Here is an 18,134-nt window from a genome sequence, read left to right as displayed (position 1 = left end):
ACTTCCTCTTTGAGCACATTGCTGTCTTCAACTCAGTTCAACATCATCCTCCTACAAGATACCTTTCCTTATTCTCCTAGTTGTTAGTTCCGATTGCCACCAAAATAACTTTGTCTCTATTTTACATACGTATTTTGTCTCAATTTGTTTGTTTGTGTTTGTAAATATTTTATCCCCTTCCAGAATGCAAAGTCTTTGCAGGCAAGATCCATCTATTTTTTTTTTCTTTACAACACCAATAACTGGTACAGTGCCTTAAACATAAAGGGCAAATGCATTCATTCATTCAATCAATAAGTTTTTAAGTACCCACCATGTCCCAGGCATTGTTATTGAGATACAGACACAAAGCTGAGCCAATCCCCAACTAAAAGGAATGTACATTCTTTTTTTTTTTTTTTTTGGTAGGGCAATGGGGGTTATGTGACTTGCCCAGGGTCACACAGCTAGCAAGTGTCAAGTGTCTGAGGCCAGATTTGAACTCAGATCCTCCTGAATCCAAGGCTGGTGCTTTATTCACTGCACCACCTAGCTGCCCAGGAATGTACATTCTAAGAGGATAGATGACATACAGACATACTCCTAAGAACCCACAAAGTGTTAGGCATTGTGCTAAATTCTAGGGATGCTAAACAATCTATCAATCAAACAAGAAGTATTTATTAAGCACTTACCATGTGCCAGAAACTGTGCCAGATGTGGGAAGGACAATTACATTCTCCTTCACTAATTGAACCAGTTGGAGCAAAGACCAGGAGCAATTGCCTTCACCAATAGCCAGGATAGCTATGGACCATCTCCTCCCTTCAGCCCTTCCCACCTGAACAATGAACAACAGGAAGATAGACTAGGAATATCTTTTGCCAAGGAAGGAAAGTATGCATTGACCTGTGTAATTTAAAATTCTAAATGTGGGTTCTAATCTGTCCCCCCCCCAGTTTTGGGGGGAAACTGGATAAAATCACTGATAAACGAGTTTAGGCTTTTTAAGGGTTTATTAAAAGATATAAGATAGTAAAGAGAGAGGAATATTGAGAACAGATTTCTTATAGAATGGAAATCCTAGCTTTCCTACCAGCCCAGATGACATCCTTCCACCATGCCAATGTCTCCAACCACAAGAAGAACTCCTCTGCCAGCGTCAACTTCCTCCTTCATGTTCTCCTCCCAGAAATGGGAGGTTCTTCAAGCTGATTGGCTAGCATCATTCAAATTCATTGGTTCACTGGACCCGAAGGTGGTCTCGATGTAAAGTTCAAAGTCCTTAGCTTCTGAGAACAATACCCTCTTAAGGGCCAGCCAGATGTGCTTACAATCTAGTTAACTGGAAGTAGGCTACTCAGCAGTCAATCACTCTCACTTAATTCAATCAGTTTAGATTAATCTCCAGGTGGGCCTTTGAGTATCTGCTAAATCTCCTTATCTACCACATTCCATTTTCTTGACACAATCCCTTACCTAAACCAACTTTCTTTCCCAACTGTCTAGGATCCACCAGGTGCAGTGTATCCATTGCCGGCTGGATGCCAGCCCTCAGATCTGTACTTCTACTGGAAATATCACAGAGCCTCACTTCATTCACTTATAATGGGAAAGACAAGAAGTATATATGTTAAGTGTATGTAGGATAAAAGGGCAGCTAGGTGGTACCATAGTGAGTATAGTCAGAAAGACGTATCTCCCTGAATTCAAATCTGGTCTCAGATAGTTATTAATTAGTTTGTGACCCGGGGGAAGTTGCTTAGTCCTGTTTGCTTCAGTTTCCTCATCTTTAAAATGAGCTGGATAAGGAAATGTCAAACACTCCAACATCTTTGCCAAGAAAGCCCCAAATGGGGTCACGCAGTTGGACACAATTGAACAATGATTGAATGGCAATATATAAAATAAGTATAAAGTAAGCAAATTTTGATAACTGATCCTAAACACATAGGGATATCACAAACCACATGTTGGAGGTTTGGGCTCTTTTTCAGTTTTTCTTTAGCCCCAAGAGGAGGAGAACAGGTTGGTCTTATCAGCATCCACCTCTCCATCAATGTCTAGTCTTAATGGAGAAGGTAAATATTCAGCTGAGGGTAGTTGTAGTGTATAGTCCATGATCCTATGTGCTGGAACACATGGCATCTGAGGCCCTTTTGTGGTTCTAGATCTATGATAATCTATTCTCTCTTCTGCAGCAAGAAGGTACACCAGCAGCATGTTCCTAGCCTGCAAGCAAGAAGAAAATATAGCTCATCAACTTCTGAAGGTCAGATTCACTCACTCATATAGTTCACGATTATCCTGCAGGTTAATGTCAATGCCAACAAACTAGTGTGTGGCTTTTTTCCAGGGGCCCCTAGTTTCAGAATTTACAGCTCAGATATTCGGGTTGGCTCAGCTGTTATATGTCTTATTAATAAATTCCTTTCCATCTTCCTTCCTCCATGGAACAGGGTAAAAATAGATTTTATTTAGGTTTGAGGGCATCTTTGCTCCTACCACAGCTCCAGAACTGCCTTTTTATTTTTAAAATAAAATTATAAACGTCCTCAGACTATTGTGAACAAAAGACAGGCTCTCACGCTGTTTAAAACATTTTATGTGATCATAAATCTGCTCCAGGGTTACCTTGTTCTCCCTTAGTTCCTTCAGTTAATTCAAACCATAGATGGATTATCTTTGTTTAGAAAACTCGTTTCTGAACTTGAAAATTCAAAGGTACGTGACCAGCAGCCATGCCATGGGCATGTTGGCATCTCAATCGTGATCATAAGAGTCACCAGAACACAGAAGCTAGCTTGCTTGGTGATGGCCAATTTGTCTTAAGCTAAGCCAAAATCCAGGAAAGGAAGAATTATTTACTGTAGGAGACTGGGGTCATAGTAGCACTAGTCTTCTGATGGTCCTTCTATTTAGCCTACTAATTCTCAACCAGGCACCACCAAACCCCACCCCTCACCCTTATCCCTGGCCTACCCTGACATCTCTTAGTTCTTTGGCTCTGAGACCCAGATTTCGCCCTGGTTTCCCAGGCATCTGGATTTTATGGCACCCCCTTCCTCCCTGGAAATAAACACATTTGAACTGGCAGTACTAATGGAAACAAGATTGTTCCAGGACAGAACTCTAAAAAGAAGCGTTAGAATGGTTTGACTCACATCCTGTGACTCTCCACTAGAAAAAAATAATCAAGAGTATTTTTCATCAGGCAGAAAACACCTTCTTCTAAGAATTTCAAGGGCCTTGGAGTTCTTATTTTCAGGAATCCATTTATCATTCCTTTGTGGCAGGGAGAGAGGCAGTGGAGGGTCATGAATAGAAAGTCTGTTTTATACTCAGGAAGGCCTGGATTCAAATCCTTCATCTGACATGTAGTGATCCTGAGCCATGTACCACCTTTCAGTGGTTCAATGTAGGTGACACAATAGATGTGCTGGGGATGGAGTCAGGAACACTAACCTTCCTGAGTTCAAATCTGACCTCAGACACTTACTAGCTGTGTGACTCTGGACAATAGACCTCTGAAAAGAAGGTTTAGAAGGACAGCATTCACATCCTGTGATTCTCCACTGGGAAATTAATAAAGAACATTTTTCATCAACCAGAAAACCCCTTCTTCTAAGAATTCCAAAGGGCCACAATTTCCTTATCTATAAAGTGATCTGGAGAAGGAAATAACAATGTACTCTAGTATCTTTGCCAAGAAACTCCAAATGGGGTCACAAAGAGTCAGGCATGACTGAAATGACTAAACAACAACTCATATAAAAATGCTCTAAATCACTACTGATTAGAGAAACACAAATTAAAACAACTCTAAGGTACCACCTCATACCTATCAGATTGGATAATATGACTGAAAAGGAAAATGATAAATGTTGATTGGAAGTGGGAAAGTCAGGACACAAATGCTCTGTTGGTGTAGTGGTGAACTTATCCAACCATCCTGGAGAGCAATCTGGAACTATGCCCAAAGGGCTCCAAAACTGTGCAAACCCTTTGATCCAGCAATACCAATACCAGGTCTGTATCGCAAAGAGATTTTTAAACAGCTTTTTTTTTTTTTTTGTAGTGGCAAAAAATTGGAAATTGAGATAATGTCCATTGATTGAGTAATGGCTAGACAAGTTGTGGTATATGATTGTGATGGATTATTATTGTGCTATAAGAAATGAAAAACAGGATAATTTCAGAAAAACCTGGAGAGACTTATATGAACTGATGCAAAGTGAAAAGAGCAGAAGGACAATATTGTAAGCAGTAACAGTAATATTATGTACTGATCAACTGTGGATGACTTAGCTATTCTCAGCAATATAATGATCCAAAACAATTCCAAAGTACTCATGATGAAAAATACTGTCCAACTCCAGAGTCTGAATGCTAATTGCAGCATACAGTTTTTCACTTTATTTTTATGGCAATTTTGTTTTTTTCACTACATGAATAATATGGAATTATGTTTTATACAATTGCACATGTATAACCTACATCAAATTGCTTAAAATCTCATAAAAGGGCAGGAGAGGGAGGGAGGAAGATAATTTGGAACTCAAAAATTTTGAAAATGAAAATTGTTTTGCTACATGTAATTGGGGGGAAAAGAAAATATTATTCATACATAAAGAGGTTGGACCAAATGACCTCTAAATTCTCTTCCAGCTATGAAATTCTATGATGTCATTTTCTTTACCCAATATTTGATGTGCCTTGGCCTCAGGTGGCAGGAGCTTCCATAAGTCAATCTGAAAATCCCAACCTAGTAAGAAGAAGAGTAAGGACAAGTGATAGAACTGAAATCATTTGAGGAAAACTGGATTTCATGAGTTTTCTATACATTTTCTGTGAAGAATTATGCAGGAGATATGATATATATAGGACATTATCCATCAGAAAAAAAGGCTTTAGAAAGGAAGGTTTGAAGGAAGTAAATAAGTCTTTATTAAGTGCCAGCTATGCACTAAGCACTATGCTAAGCAATTTACATATTATTGTATTCGACTCCCTGCAACAATCCTGGAAGGCAGATGCTAGTATTATACTTATTTATAATTGAGGAAACTGAGGTAGATAGAGGCGAAGTGACTTGCCTAGGGTCATAAAGCTATTATTATGTCTGAAGATGGATTGTAACTCAAGTCTTCCTGATTCCAGGCCCAGTGCTTTATCCCTCATGCCGCCCAGATGCTTCCTCAGTCATGTAGTAAGAATGAGGGATAACCAATGGACTATTTCATGTTCTCCATTCATATTCTTCCTCAAGGGGGAATGGAAGAAATTACCCAGCATGTTGAGTGGATAGCCTGGGGTGGATTTCCAGAAGAACATTAGTTGCAGAGGATGAGAAGGCATGGAACGGTTGTAATCAGAACAGCTGGAGGTAGGCCCATCACCTCTCAAACAGCAGATACACTAAAAGAGTGAAGTCCTGGATATTATTCCTCAAGAGGAAACAATACTTTATGTTTTCCTTAATAAAAAATTCTTATCTTTGGTCTAACTGTAGACATATGAAATTGATGTTGGACACTCTCTCATAACCTCTGTACCCCTGGAGTCATATGACATGCTTCTGACACTCTACTTAGGATGTGAATGTAAGGCACATCATTTAATCTCCCCAGCTTTATTTTTTCACCTGTCAAATATGAAGGGTTTGGGACTAGAGAGCCCCTGAGATCCCTTTAACCTCCAGATCCAGTATCCTCTGATAACTATCTCTACCTATTCTTTTTTTCATACCTGCCCATATTATTTTCCTACCACCCTAGCCCTGTCCTCAGTTTTGTGTTAATAAGATGTTAGCTGATTCCAGAATAAATGAGTCTTCCCAATGGAGTTTCTAATTTCAAAGCAGAATATTAAATGGAAAACTTCCAACAATTAAAGGAATACAGATATAGTGTTGGAATAATGGTGAACAAGGGAGTGCTATTGGCTGTCAGGAGTCATGCCTCTCACCTTCTAGAACCACAGTATGTAGGTGGCTTACTTTCCATCCAGTGTGTATACACATGCGCGCGTGCACACACACACACACACACACACACACACACACAGCCAAATCATATATTTCTTTGCTTCTTACCCTTTTTACTCTAGTTCTTCAGAGTTTATTGTTGCAGCCCACTCTCACGTCTGCCATGGATCTTTCTATTGCCTTTTGAATGACTCTCATTTTAATTCTTCAGAAACTATTATATTCCGTGTTTTGTATTCATATAACACCAGCAAGATATTGGTAGTAAAAATATGGACCTCTGTTTCTGGGAGAAGTTTGGAGTCATTAAAGAAGATTTGTCATTTCCTTAAGGCAAAACAATCTGCTCTCATTCTGTTTCATCTATCTGCAGGGTCTGTCAGAAAAAGAGAGAGAGAGAGAGAGAGAGAGAGAGAGAGAGAGAGAGAGAGAGAGAGAGAGAGAGAGAAAGCTAACTGCATAGGTTGCCCATCCAAATACATATCATAATCTGTTCAATAGACTTTGGTCATCCATTTGGTTTTTCTTGCATGGGTGATCAGACCAAAGATTTTGAGAAATTGTAAATCACCTCCAGGGGTATCTGGTATATTCTGGCACTTCATGAAATCAACATGATGCCATCTACAAACAGGAGAATCTGGGGTCCTCACCATTCTATACAGATTCCCTTTCAAACCCCCTTAAGGCTCTGAGCATAACAATTTGCTGTAATAAGAGACATAGATACATGGTGTTCTTAGCCCATGTCTGAGTGCTCATTAGAGTAGAGGCTCATTGAAAGATTCATGTTTGCTTATCAAACCAGCCACAAAAACTTATGGAACTAGTCTCCATAGGTCTGAAGTAGTTCGCCTCAATTCAGATTTCAACCAGTTCAGACTAGTTTTTGTTGGATCTAATTCTAAGGGGTTCAAATTAGTTTCAACTATTTCTTTTCAATCTCGTTCTGAGTGGCTTAAGATGGTTAGTTCTCCTTCTCATTGTGTGTGGTAAGTAAACAGCTATGCGGATGGAGTTGGCAAAACTCGGTTTGAATCCCACCTTTCAAATATTCCCTATATGACCTTGGTCAAGTCATATCCTCTCCTTCGGCCTCAGTTTCTTCATGTCTATAATGAATGCCTTTTTTATGAATGCCTTTTGTTAGATAGATAACCTCTAAGTTCTCTTTCTCCTCCAAATTTTGTGTTTCAAGGAATCTTTAAGCATGAAGATGCTATCATTATAATTGAAATGCGATGAGGCATTCTTTGTTTACCTTTGATTTCTCTATTCTTGCATAGCTGCTTTTCTCTAGGGAGGTGGTGTGTGTGTGTGTGTGTGTGTGTGTGTGTGTATTTGTACATATATATATAGGTATATATATATATAGGTATATGTGTGAATATGAGAAAATCATGACCTCTTTGGGTTTTAGTTTACTCCACTGTGAAATGAGACAATGAACATATTCTTGTTTGGATTTTTAAAAGACACTGCCTTTAAAAACAAAAGAAAATACATGTTTTATGACTTGAATAATCTTTGACACATTTAGTGATACACACCCTCAGGATTCCTAAGGGATTGTCTAAATTATTATTGATACCCAGACACCTAAAACAAACCACTTAGTGGCAACTGCACTTACCCACCTCTTCACATCTTTTTCCCAGGCAACTCTGCACTGTGATGTCAATAGTAACTTGGGTGTAGCCAGTGGACCTTTGCCTCTAGGTGCCAAATAATTATCAAAAATAAGTACTTGAGGGGCAACTAGGTGGCACAGTGGATAAGGCATCGGCCCTGGATTTAGAAGGACCTGAGTTCAAATCTGTCCTCAGACACTTGACACTTACTAGCTGTGTGACCCTGAACAAGTCACTTAATCCTCATTTGCCCTTAAAAAAAAAAGGAATAGGAAAGTGGTAGATAGTTTGCTTCTTCTCTCCTCCCTGATGGTGGCCTTCCTAAAGTGAACATTTGTTGTTCTAAGATCTCTTTTCATATATCTAGAGTTTTAGGATTTCTTTCTTGTATACCCCCCTGCACTATGGAGTCTCATGCCTCAACGCGTGAGGTTTCTAGCACCTCTATATGCCCACAAACCTCCCACCCCTTGTTCTAGTGAATTTGTCTTAAACAGTTTTTTGAAAGTATCTTTCCTGTTCCTTGTCCCAAGTCGCAGAATTAGAAGAAACTTTATCAGTGGTATGGGTCTTAAACCACTGACCTAGTGTTTTATCTTCCTTTGAAGGTCTAGTTAGACCTTCCTTCATATGCATATGTTCAAGTATAAAAGATAAGATTTGTCCTTCATTTTTTTTTTCCTTGCTCAGTATCTGTTTACATTTGTATTAATTTCTTTTTTTTTTCAACAAACATTTATTTTATTTTCCAGTTACATGTAAGGGTAGTTTTCAACATTCATTTTCATAAGATTTAGAGTTCTAAATTTTTCTCCCTCCTTCCCTCCCTTTCCTCCACCCTCCACAAAATCGCAATCAGGTTGTATATGTACAATCCACAAGTGTTCTTTTTATCAGTTCTTTCTATAAGGGTGCATAGTAAGCTTCCTCATTAGTTCCTTGGGATTGTCTTGGATCATTGCACTGCTGAGAGTAATTAAGTCATTCACAATTACTCACTGAACAATACTGCTGTCACTGTGCACAATGACCTCTCAGCTCTGCTCACTTCACTATACATTGATGTTCATTAGTCTTTCCAGGTTTTTCGGGGATCATCCTGTTTGTCATTTTCTGTAGTGCAAGTCATTCCACTACAATCATATAACACAGCTTTTTCCATCATTCCTCAATTGATGAACATTCCCTTGATTCTCAATTCTTAGCCTCCACCAAGAGTTGCTATAAATATTTTTGTACAATTTTTTCCCTTTTTCTCTTTTTCATGATTACTATTGTTAACTGTTTCCCTTCCAACCTATTCCCAGCCCCATGATATTTATTCTATTATCCTATCACTCTTCAAAAGGGATTTGTTTCTGTCTGTCCCCTCCCCCACTCTGCCCTTCCTTCTTTTGCCCTTCTCTCTTTATCCGTTCCCCTCCTATTTTCCTGCAGGGTTATAGAGATTACTCCACCCAATTGAGTGTGTACATTATTCCTTCCTTGAACCAATTCTAATGAGATTGAGGTCTTTGAGTTAATTTTGATGAGTGTTAGGCTCATTTACTGCCCATCCCCATCCCTAGCCAGTCCTTTAGCAATGGTGGACACACATTTTAAAGCAGAGGTGTTAAACATGGGCTGTAACACTCCCAAGTGGAATGAACCAGATTAAAATGTAATTGGGAAATATTTAACAAATAAATAAAAATACAATTGAACATAGACAATGTTAATATGTGGTTTTCTGATTCAATATTCAGCCATGAGTATTCTTTCATATGGTTTAATTGTCCTGTTTCTGTTTGTGCTTGACAGTACTGTTTTAAAGAGTATTTTACAACATTTGAGCAAAGCATAGGTTGGGGTCCTCAAAGATACATACCATGGCATTGGAGCAAAAGACTCTATGGATCACCACTCCTATAAAAATGTCTGTTTGTTAGTAGAATGCAACATGTACAAGAACAGAGTTTACCTCACTTTTGTATTTGTCTTCCCAATGCTTAGCACAGCGTGTTTCATATAGGAGGTACTTAATAAGTACTTATTGATTGATTAGTCCCTCACTAGAATTAATGGTTGGGGCAGCTAGGTGACACAATGGATAGAGCACTGAACCTTTAGTCAGAAAGACTAGAGTTCAAATCTGACCTCCCACACTTAATAGTTGTGTGACCCTTGGCAAGTTGCTTAAGCCCTGCCTGTATAAAACTGGAGAAGGAAATGGCAGAATAATCCTGTATCTTTGCCAGGAAAACTCCTATGGACCAACTGTCCATGGAGTCATGAAGAGTTCTGAACAACAACAGCAACAACAAGAACAGTAGCAGCAGCAACAAATTAATGGTGAAATGATATTTGTTTCTTCCCTGAGTTCATTATTGATGGACAATGAGCAGCATGATTCAATAAGAAATATTACAGACACCATGCCAGGTATTGAGGATACAAAGACAAAGACAAACCCACCCCTCTCTACAAAAAGTCAATGTTTTCCTGGGCTGGAGATAAAAAAAAAATGTACACAAATGAAAAGGTACAAAAATTATATACACATAGTAGGACAGTAAGTACTTAATAAGTATTTACTGAAATGAGAAACAATAAAAATGTTTTCCCCCCATGGGGATTCATGGGCGGAGGCCAAACCTATGACTTCATTGGTATTGAGAACTCCAAGGGAAGAAATTCCTTCCACAAACTCAAATCAAGGATTGCCTAAGAAATTAAATAACTTCTCTAGGTTGGTACTGCCAGTCAATGTCAGAGGCAGAACTTGAACTAAGATCTTCCTGATTCTGTGGCTGGATCTCTAGTTACTATATTATGCTGCCTTCTATATGTCTATTCTGCATTTATGAAAAGTCTTGGCTGTATTTTCCTTCTATAAAAAAAAAGTATCAACATCACTATGCTTTATACACCAGTCCTATAAGAGCCCAACTGGCTCTGGGACTTCTAGCAAAAACCTTTGCTATATAACCATAGGAATGTCATCTTAGAATTATATCATGTGCTTATAATAAGAGTTGTATTACATAAAGTAAACAAATAAGTGATCCAGCCTTGACATGAAGAGCTGGACTCATCTTGCCTGAGAAATACAGCATCTGGGGCAGCTAGGTGATGCAGTGGCTAGAGCCCCAGCCCTGGAGTCAGGAGTATCTGAGTTCAAATCCGGCCTCAGACACTTAACACTTACTAGCTGTGTGACTCTGGGCAAGTCACTTAACCCCAATTGCCTCACTAAAAAAAGGACAAAAAAAAAGAGAAATAAATACAGCATCTGTGGGAACCTAGACAAGTCCATTAACCTCCCAATCTCACAGTCAGGCAACCCTCCAACTTAGAGCCTAGATAAAGCTATTGGTAGAGGGGATTTCTATACCTGAAGCTCTCTACCAGGATGAAATCACAGGCCAAGTCTCTGCCTCCCAAGGCCAGGGTCTGAATTTTTTATATATATAAATAACACTAGCTGTGACAATATTAACATCAAGTAGCTCCTAGATTTTTCTTGGTTCATGGTTTGTTGATTTTCTGAGCAGTCATTTCTGAGTAGTAACTACTTCAGGAGTCCATGGAGGGAAATCTAGTGGTCTTTTATTCATGTATAATAAATGATAAATTCTATAAATACATGACATATCCGTGAATATAAAATAAATTTATTATAATTAATGTTATTACCGTGAACAGGAAATAAATTCATGACACGAGATATGTAAATACTGAAGAAAGCATGTAATTTGTCTCTTTTGAAATTACATCTCACATTCATATTAATAGCAAAACAGTGCTTATGATTTATGCTATTGTGATATATACTAGGCCACCCGAATTCAAGTAGCAATGATTAGCTCTTTATTACAGTGTAGACTTTAAAAGTTATACGCATTGATGGTACACAAATATCACTTCTAATGAATTTCAGTTCCTGATGTTTTGAAAAATAACTTGCTGAGTTGATCTTGGAACACGCAGTTATGGAATAAACATAAATCTTATGAAACCTGCAAACACTGACCTGAAGAACCCTTTGGATAATTGGCAAGCATCCTTTTCCCGCCTCCAAAGGCAGCCTTGTCACAGTAGCGAGTGAAGAATTAATGGTTATGGATTATTTTAGGTTCTTTAAGTACTTCTCTTAACCACACTAAGAAGAAGATTTACTGGAACTTGGAGTCAGCTAACACTTGTGTTTCCCCACACTTCCTGTAACAAGGGGGCCCTTCTACATTTAAGTGGGCAGTGTTGGTGTTGTGGCATTGTTCTCCCAAGTACATTATGTGAGCCTGCTTTTAAGGAAGGAGCTCCTTCTGTGTTGTGGATGTGCAGCAGCCAGAACTTCCTGACCTTTCAACATTAAACGGTAAGCTTTGAAAAGGAAGAGGTGAAATAAACAATCATAATTGCTATCTTATCCACTGGAAAAAAAAAATGATGGTGGGGAAATGTGGTCCTGGCTTTCTTCTTTGCTCCCACCATGCAGTCTGCTGGGATGCCCACATGCTTCATTTCATTTAGAGATTCCACAGATGTAAATTTCAATTGTTATTCCCCACTCCCAGAATAAGCAAATTTTCACTGTCAGATTTAAATTTTTATTCTAACTTTGATAGTGAACAGAGGCAGAGTAGACAATCAAAAATACTCATTATGAACCTATTATCTGCCAAGTACCATGATGTGTACTGGGACTACAAAAACAAAATGTCCTTGACCTCAAGGACTTTACATTTCTATCAGAGGAGGCACTTATAAATAACTATTTACATTCAAAATAAATACAAGCCAATATACTATTTGGGAGGGAAAGCTAGCAAATTAGAGGGGATGAGGAAAGGCCTGATCAAGCTGAGCTTTGAAGGTAAGTAGTGGGGCAGTTGCGTGGCACAGTGGATAAAGCACCAGCCCTGGATAAAGGAGGACTTGAGTTCAAATCCAGCCTCAGACACTTGACACTAACTGTGTGACCCTGGGCAAATCACTTAACCCTCATTGTCCTACAAAACAAAAGAAAAGAACATAAGAAGAAATTCTGTGAGGCAAAAAGTGAGGAGGGAGATAATTCCAAGTTTCAGAGAGAGCTAGTTAAAAGGCCTTTTCATTAGAATGTAAGCTTCTTGAGCTTAGAGATTTTACCATTCTTTGTCTCTATACCTTCATCTCTCAGCACAGTTCCTGGCTTATAATAGCTTCTTCTTTGGGTTGGGTTTGGAGTGTCAAGTGTAAAAAAAACAAAACAAAAAAACCCCAATAGTGCAATAATGTGTAGTATGGTTGGACAGGTCATTTGGAGCCAGGTTGAAACAGAGGAGAATCTAAAAGAACCTAGAGGGAAAAGGAACCCATTGAAATATAGCCACATCTGTTCTTAGGAAAGCCACTTTGGCAATGGTCTGAAGAATGGATCAGAACAGTAGTAGATGAAGCAAAGAGAATTATTAAGTGGTTAATAACAATAACCTGGGTGAAAGATAATGAGGGCTCAAAGTAGAATGGTGCATATGTGACTACAAAAGAAAAAAAAGATGATTCTCATAATGTAATTTTATGGTCTCTGGGAAGGTGACTAACTAGTACCTGAATTTCCACTATTATAAAATCATTGCTTTGGGTTAAAATTACCCTCATCATGTATTATCTCTTAAATATATCATCAAAGACATTTTATAGCTTTCATTCTGACCAGGAAATGTATATGCTCTATGTCTCCCAGTCAACCAGGTAGTGGTCGTGAACCACATCCTCTTGACATTGAGAATTGGGTGGATCTGATTACCCACCCCTGCCCCTCCACCATTGCTAAAGGACTGGCTAGGGATGGGGATGGGGAGGGAAGGAACAATCTTTTGTCCATACAGCATCAATCTTTGGGCAATTTAGGAGGTATGAGATATTTGTAGAACAGTTCCACTATCAGCTGAATTTGATTGACCTTTCACCAGCTTGGTATTTGTTCCGAGGCAGTCCAACAGTGAACTCCTCCCCACTTCCCTACCTCCCGGATAACAGTGTGGCCATACTCAGAAGCCATGCATGGCTGGTTATAGAATATCAGAATCAGAAGTTTTCTAAAACATCTCAAGTTGTCATCCACTCCATCACTTACTCAAACAATGCCCTAGGATTCCTGAGCAGTGATCATCCAGCTTCTATTTGAAAACTTTGAAAAACGGGAAACACTACCTCCCAAGGAACTTCATTCAACCTTTAACTTTGCAATAGCTTTAATTGTTAGGAAGCTTTCTCTTAGAAATCTGCCCAGCTGCAACTTCCATTCACTGCTTCTATTTCCTGTCTGCTGGGGCCAAACAGAACACATCTAACTTATCTTCCATGTGACTGGCCTTCCAATACTTGAAAACAATTCTTATGTCCTTCCTCAAGTTTTTCTTCTGGAGTTTCATATTTACAAATCCTTAATATAATCCATATTGTTGCGATCACTATCCCTCTCTGTATGGACTTCACTTTTTCAATAAGTTTCCTAAAAGATGGTGACTAGGATAAAACATTATAGCCCAAACTGGGGCTGATCAGGGCAAAGGGCAGCAGGACTATGTGAAATGGAGGGGGGAAGGAGTTCTAGTCTTCTTGGGCAGCCATTCCATCATGTTCCTGATATGCTCTCCATGTTCCTACAGCTCAACACTGGTTGCCTAGGCTATAGCTACATGAAGGAGGCAAGCATTCTAGGCTCTAACATCATCTCCAATTTATCCTGTCTGTATTGTGTTTTTACATAGTTGTTTATATATAGTCTCTACAATTAGACTGCAAGCTCCTTGAGGGTAAGGACTGTCCCCCCCCCACTTCTTTCCTTATATTCCCCAGATTTTAACACAAAGACACATAGTAGTCACTTTATTGAGACTTGTTGATGTGACTTGAGGACTATCATCAATCTTTGAATTGACACCTCAGTCCTGTCATTACCTTTTTTGCTTTGTCTAAATCATCACATGGTTTAATCATATTAAGCTTGTGGTACACTAACATCATTAAATTATTTTCCCCCATTCAAACATGATATCTAGACTTCTATCCCCTATCCTATATTTATATAGTAGATTACTTGAACCTGAGATTTGGCCTTTATATGGTAATTATTTTTATAAATCTAGGGTCTTATGAAGTTATATGTAAATACATAGTATTTGGGAAATGGGGAAAAACTAACAACTAGGAAAATCAGGAAAAGCCTCCTTTTCAACCCCCTCTTTTAACTGAGGAGTCAACTGATGACCAAAAAGGTGACTTCACTTACCCAAGGTTACACAGATAATAGAAGATTTGAAAAATTTCATCATATCCACAGAGTGTGATCAGCCAGTAGATTAGTTCCCTCAGGGCAGCAAGGGGTGGTCCTCAAAGGCAGAATAGAAAGGTCATTTCTTCTTAACCTCTTTCATACAAAGATAGGTTCCCACCAAAGAGGAATATCCCTCTGACGTGTCCCTGGTGATTCTTTTCCTTAGCCAGGTGAAGGATGAACCAAAGAAGAAAGCATGACATGCAAGGATTATTTTTTTTAAATCATAAAATTATTGTATCATTTTCCAGTTACATGTAGAAATAGTTTTCAACACCTGTTTTTATAAGATTTCTAGTTCCAAATTTTCTCCCTCCCTCCCCTTCCTCCCTTTCCCCAAGACAGCAAGCAATCTGATATAGGTTATATATGTACAATCACATTAAACATATTTCTGACAGGCAAGAATTATTGATGGTTGCCCTATGTTGTATTCCCACATCTTTAAGGAATAGGGGCTACTGAACTAAAGATTAGGAACAATTAACCCAGCTGGAAGTGAGATTCTATACCTATAGAAAGGAGGTAGGATTCAAAATTACATCCACCCAATGTTACATTGAGGTCAAAACCAGTAGTTTAGAGATAGCAAGTACCCAGTCCAAGAGGTGGTAAAGAGTCTAGAACCATGGGACAGAAATATAGATTAGGGGTTGAGACGCAGAGGCCTATGTGATATGAAATCAAGAAGCCACTCTTGAGGCAGAAGGCTAAGGCAGTGAGGAATGACAGTTCAGCTCATGACACTTGCCCCTTCTCCACCCTCCAAAGCACCATATTCCTTGATCTGGGGTGTGAGAATTGTGGGTCCACACATGTTTCTGGATCAAAAGTGAAGAATTGACCCCAAATTCTTCTGTTGCCAGATGGCCATGCTTTCATGTAGAGATTTTCCAAATCCTAAACACCAGGCATTACATCATGGAGTTGATTTAAAGCTGTCCATATGAAAAAAAAAATAAACTAAATAAACAAATGCCAGGTCATCTGAGAGGATCCAGGAAATGCTCTTTTTTTTGTGGTTTGAAACATCACCCGTCTTGGCAGCAAACAACCAAGCAGGCCCTTTTAGCCCTTGTGAATTCTGAAACAGATTTTCTTCCCCCAACTTTAATTGAAAACAAATTCAGCAAAGCAAAATCACTGACATCAAACAACCAAACTAAAGTGCCTTAAAATCATGCATATCATCAGGGTTTCTTTCAGTACCCCTTGAATGGGACCTCAAGTCATGCCTAAATGTAGTGTGGCCCAGTGGAAAGAATGCTTCATTGAGAGTCCGAAGTCATAGATTCAAATGCTGGCTCTGCCCTGACCTGTCTTTACCCCATGCCTCAATTTCCTCATTTGTAAAAGTATGGGGTTGGATTAGATGGGCTTTGGGAGCTATTTTCCAACCCTAGATTAGTGATTGTATTTTTTATGAACCTGGGTACCATCTTTGTCCTTTGGTTATGCTTAAATCCAATTCTTTCCATAGCTGCTCACAGTACTGCTTTTGGTCTCTCTGGGATGGATGAACATTGGGATGTGATCTAGACAGAAAAAACAAGCACCACCACCCTCTCATTTTCCATCTGAAGACTGAAGATATCTAGGACAACTCATTCTTGGCTTTCTCTGTTCTCTCATACATCCCTCCCCCTTGGCCAGCCTAGAAAGAATGGCAGATGAAGTATGGGGGCAGCTACTGAGGCAGAGGGCTGCCTCACATGAATGTTATATTTCTCCACCATCCAATCCCCCTCTCCTCTCATAAACTGAAATTATTCAGGGCAATCACAGTGGCTTAAGTAGCTGGCAAGGGATGGCTCATACTTCTGCACCCTGGAAAAATACCTTCTTTGAATCTGGGTACACCCTTATGCCTAGGTCTAGAGATATATAGGTAAGAGATAATGAGGCCGCTTTACTGACCCTTGCCTGAATAACACCTGCATATACTATTTACCAACTGGATTTTCATGTCCCACTCTCCTTGACACAGAAGTGATTCTGAGTTTTGATGATAAAGGGCTCTACCCCCACCCCCCCAGCCCAGAACCAAACAGCAGCTAAAAGACTAAGAATAAGCAAGGGAAAAATTGTCCAAATCCTGGATTATAGCAGAATATCTCATCCTACTCAGCATTCTACTGCTAGAATAGCTGACTAGCTGCCCCCTCCCAACCCACACACTCCCCCAGTTCTATATGTTTGCTAAGTGACCTTCAGCTTTTGCTAATTAACAAAATACACACCCAGGCATCTGGCCCCTGAGTTGAACTTCCTATTAAGTATATTTTTCTTTCCCTTTCCCACCCTAAACTACTCTGGGAATATGGCTCTTTTTAACATCTGCTAAATTTGCATCTCTTTGTTTCAGCTCTGGCATGCCAGTTAGTAATAGACTACAGGATTTCACTTAGATGGAGGATAAAAGGCATAGCTATCTAGAAAGTCTTCCTTGAAAATTCGTAAGAAGGTGTTTATTTACTAGGCTGCCTGGCTTAAACAGACAAGGTTTGTCAGCTCATTGTTAGGTCATTTGTAGCTCTGTGTTAAAAGAAATGTCAAATATATAAAAGCATCCTTGCTATTTGCAGAATCAAGGATTAAAGAAAAACACTAATTTGTTTCCATTTTTCCTATTTCTTGCCTTTCTGATGCACCTTCCAAACAGATGTCATTATTAAGCATTATTTATTAATAAATATCACTAAACATTAATGTATTTGTTTAGTTTTGTTTATGTTTATTTATGTAGAATTTTATTTTTCCAAATTACATATAAAAACAAATTTTGACATCAATGTTTTAAAACTTTGTGTTCCAACTTCTCTTTCTCCCTGCCTACCCCCCTCCAAGAATTCAAGCATTTCAATATAACTTAAACATGAGTAGTCATGCAAAACATCTCCACTTTAGCCAAGTTGTGAAAGAAATCAGACAAAAACAAAACTTCAGATTAAAGAACTATCAAAAAAAATTATGATTCAATCTGTTTTCAGATACCATTACTTCTTTATCTGTATATGGATTGCAATTTTCATTAAGTCTTTCAGAGTTATCTTGGATCATTGCATTGCTGAAAATAACCAAGTCATTCACAGCAGATCATCTTACACTACTGCTGTTATTTCGTATACAGTATATTTCAGTTGGCTTCGGTTCATGTAGGTCTTTAACACTAATGTATTAACAAATAAATGTCACTATTTATTTATTCCCAAATACAATGGAAACATGAGTCAGA

General features: G+C 38.8%; 1 long non-coding RNA gene across 1 annotated transcript; it reads right to left on the bottom strand.

The window, feature by feature from the left end:
* Nucleotides 1–1,343: 1,343 nt before the first annotated feature.
* Nucleotides 1,344–11,646, bottom strand: LOC122751476. Its single transcript, XR_006355788.1, has 5 exons — nt 11,609–11,646; nt 6,074–6,341; nt 5,268–5,397; nt 4,679–4,744; nt 1,344–2,211 (listed from the first exon to the last, which is right to left on the bottom strand). It is a non-coding gene; the product is annotated as an uncharacterized LOC122751476 (long non-coding RNA).
* Nucleotides 11,647–18,134: the final 6,488 nt, after the last annotated feature.

This window comes from Dromiciops gliroides, chromosome 3 (genome assembly GCF_019393635.1).
Source record: "Dromiciops gliroides isolate mDroGli1 chromosome 3, mDroGli1.pri, whole genome shotgun sequence".
NCBI classification, from domain to species: Eukaryota; Metazoa; Chordata; class Mammalia; order Microbiotheria; family Microbiotheriidae; genus Dromiciops; species Dromiciops gliroides.
Note: the sequence above shows the minus strand (reverse complement) of the source record. Positions and strands in the feature narration are given on the sequence as shown.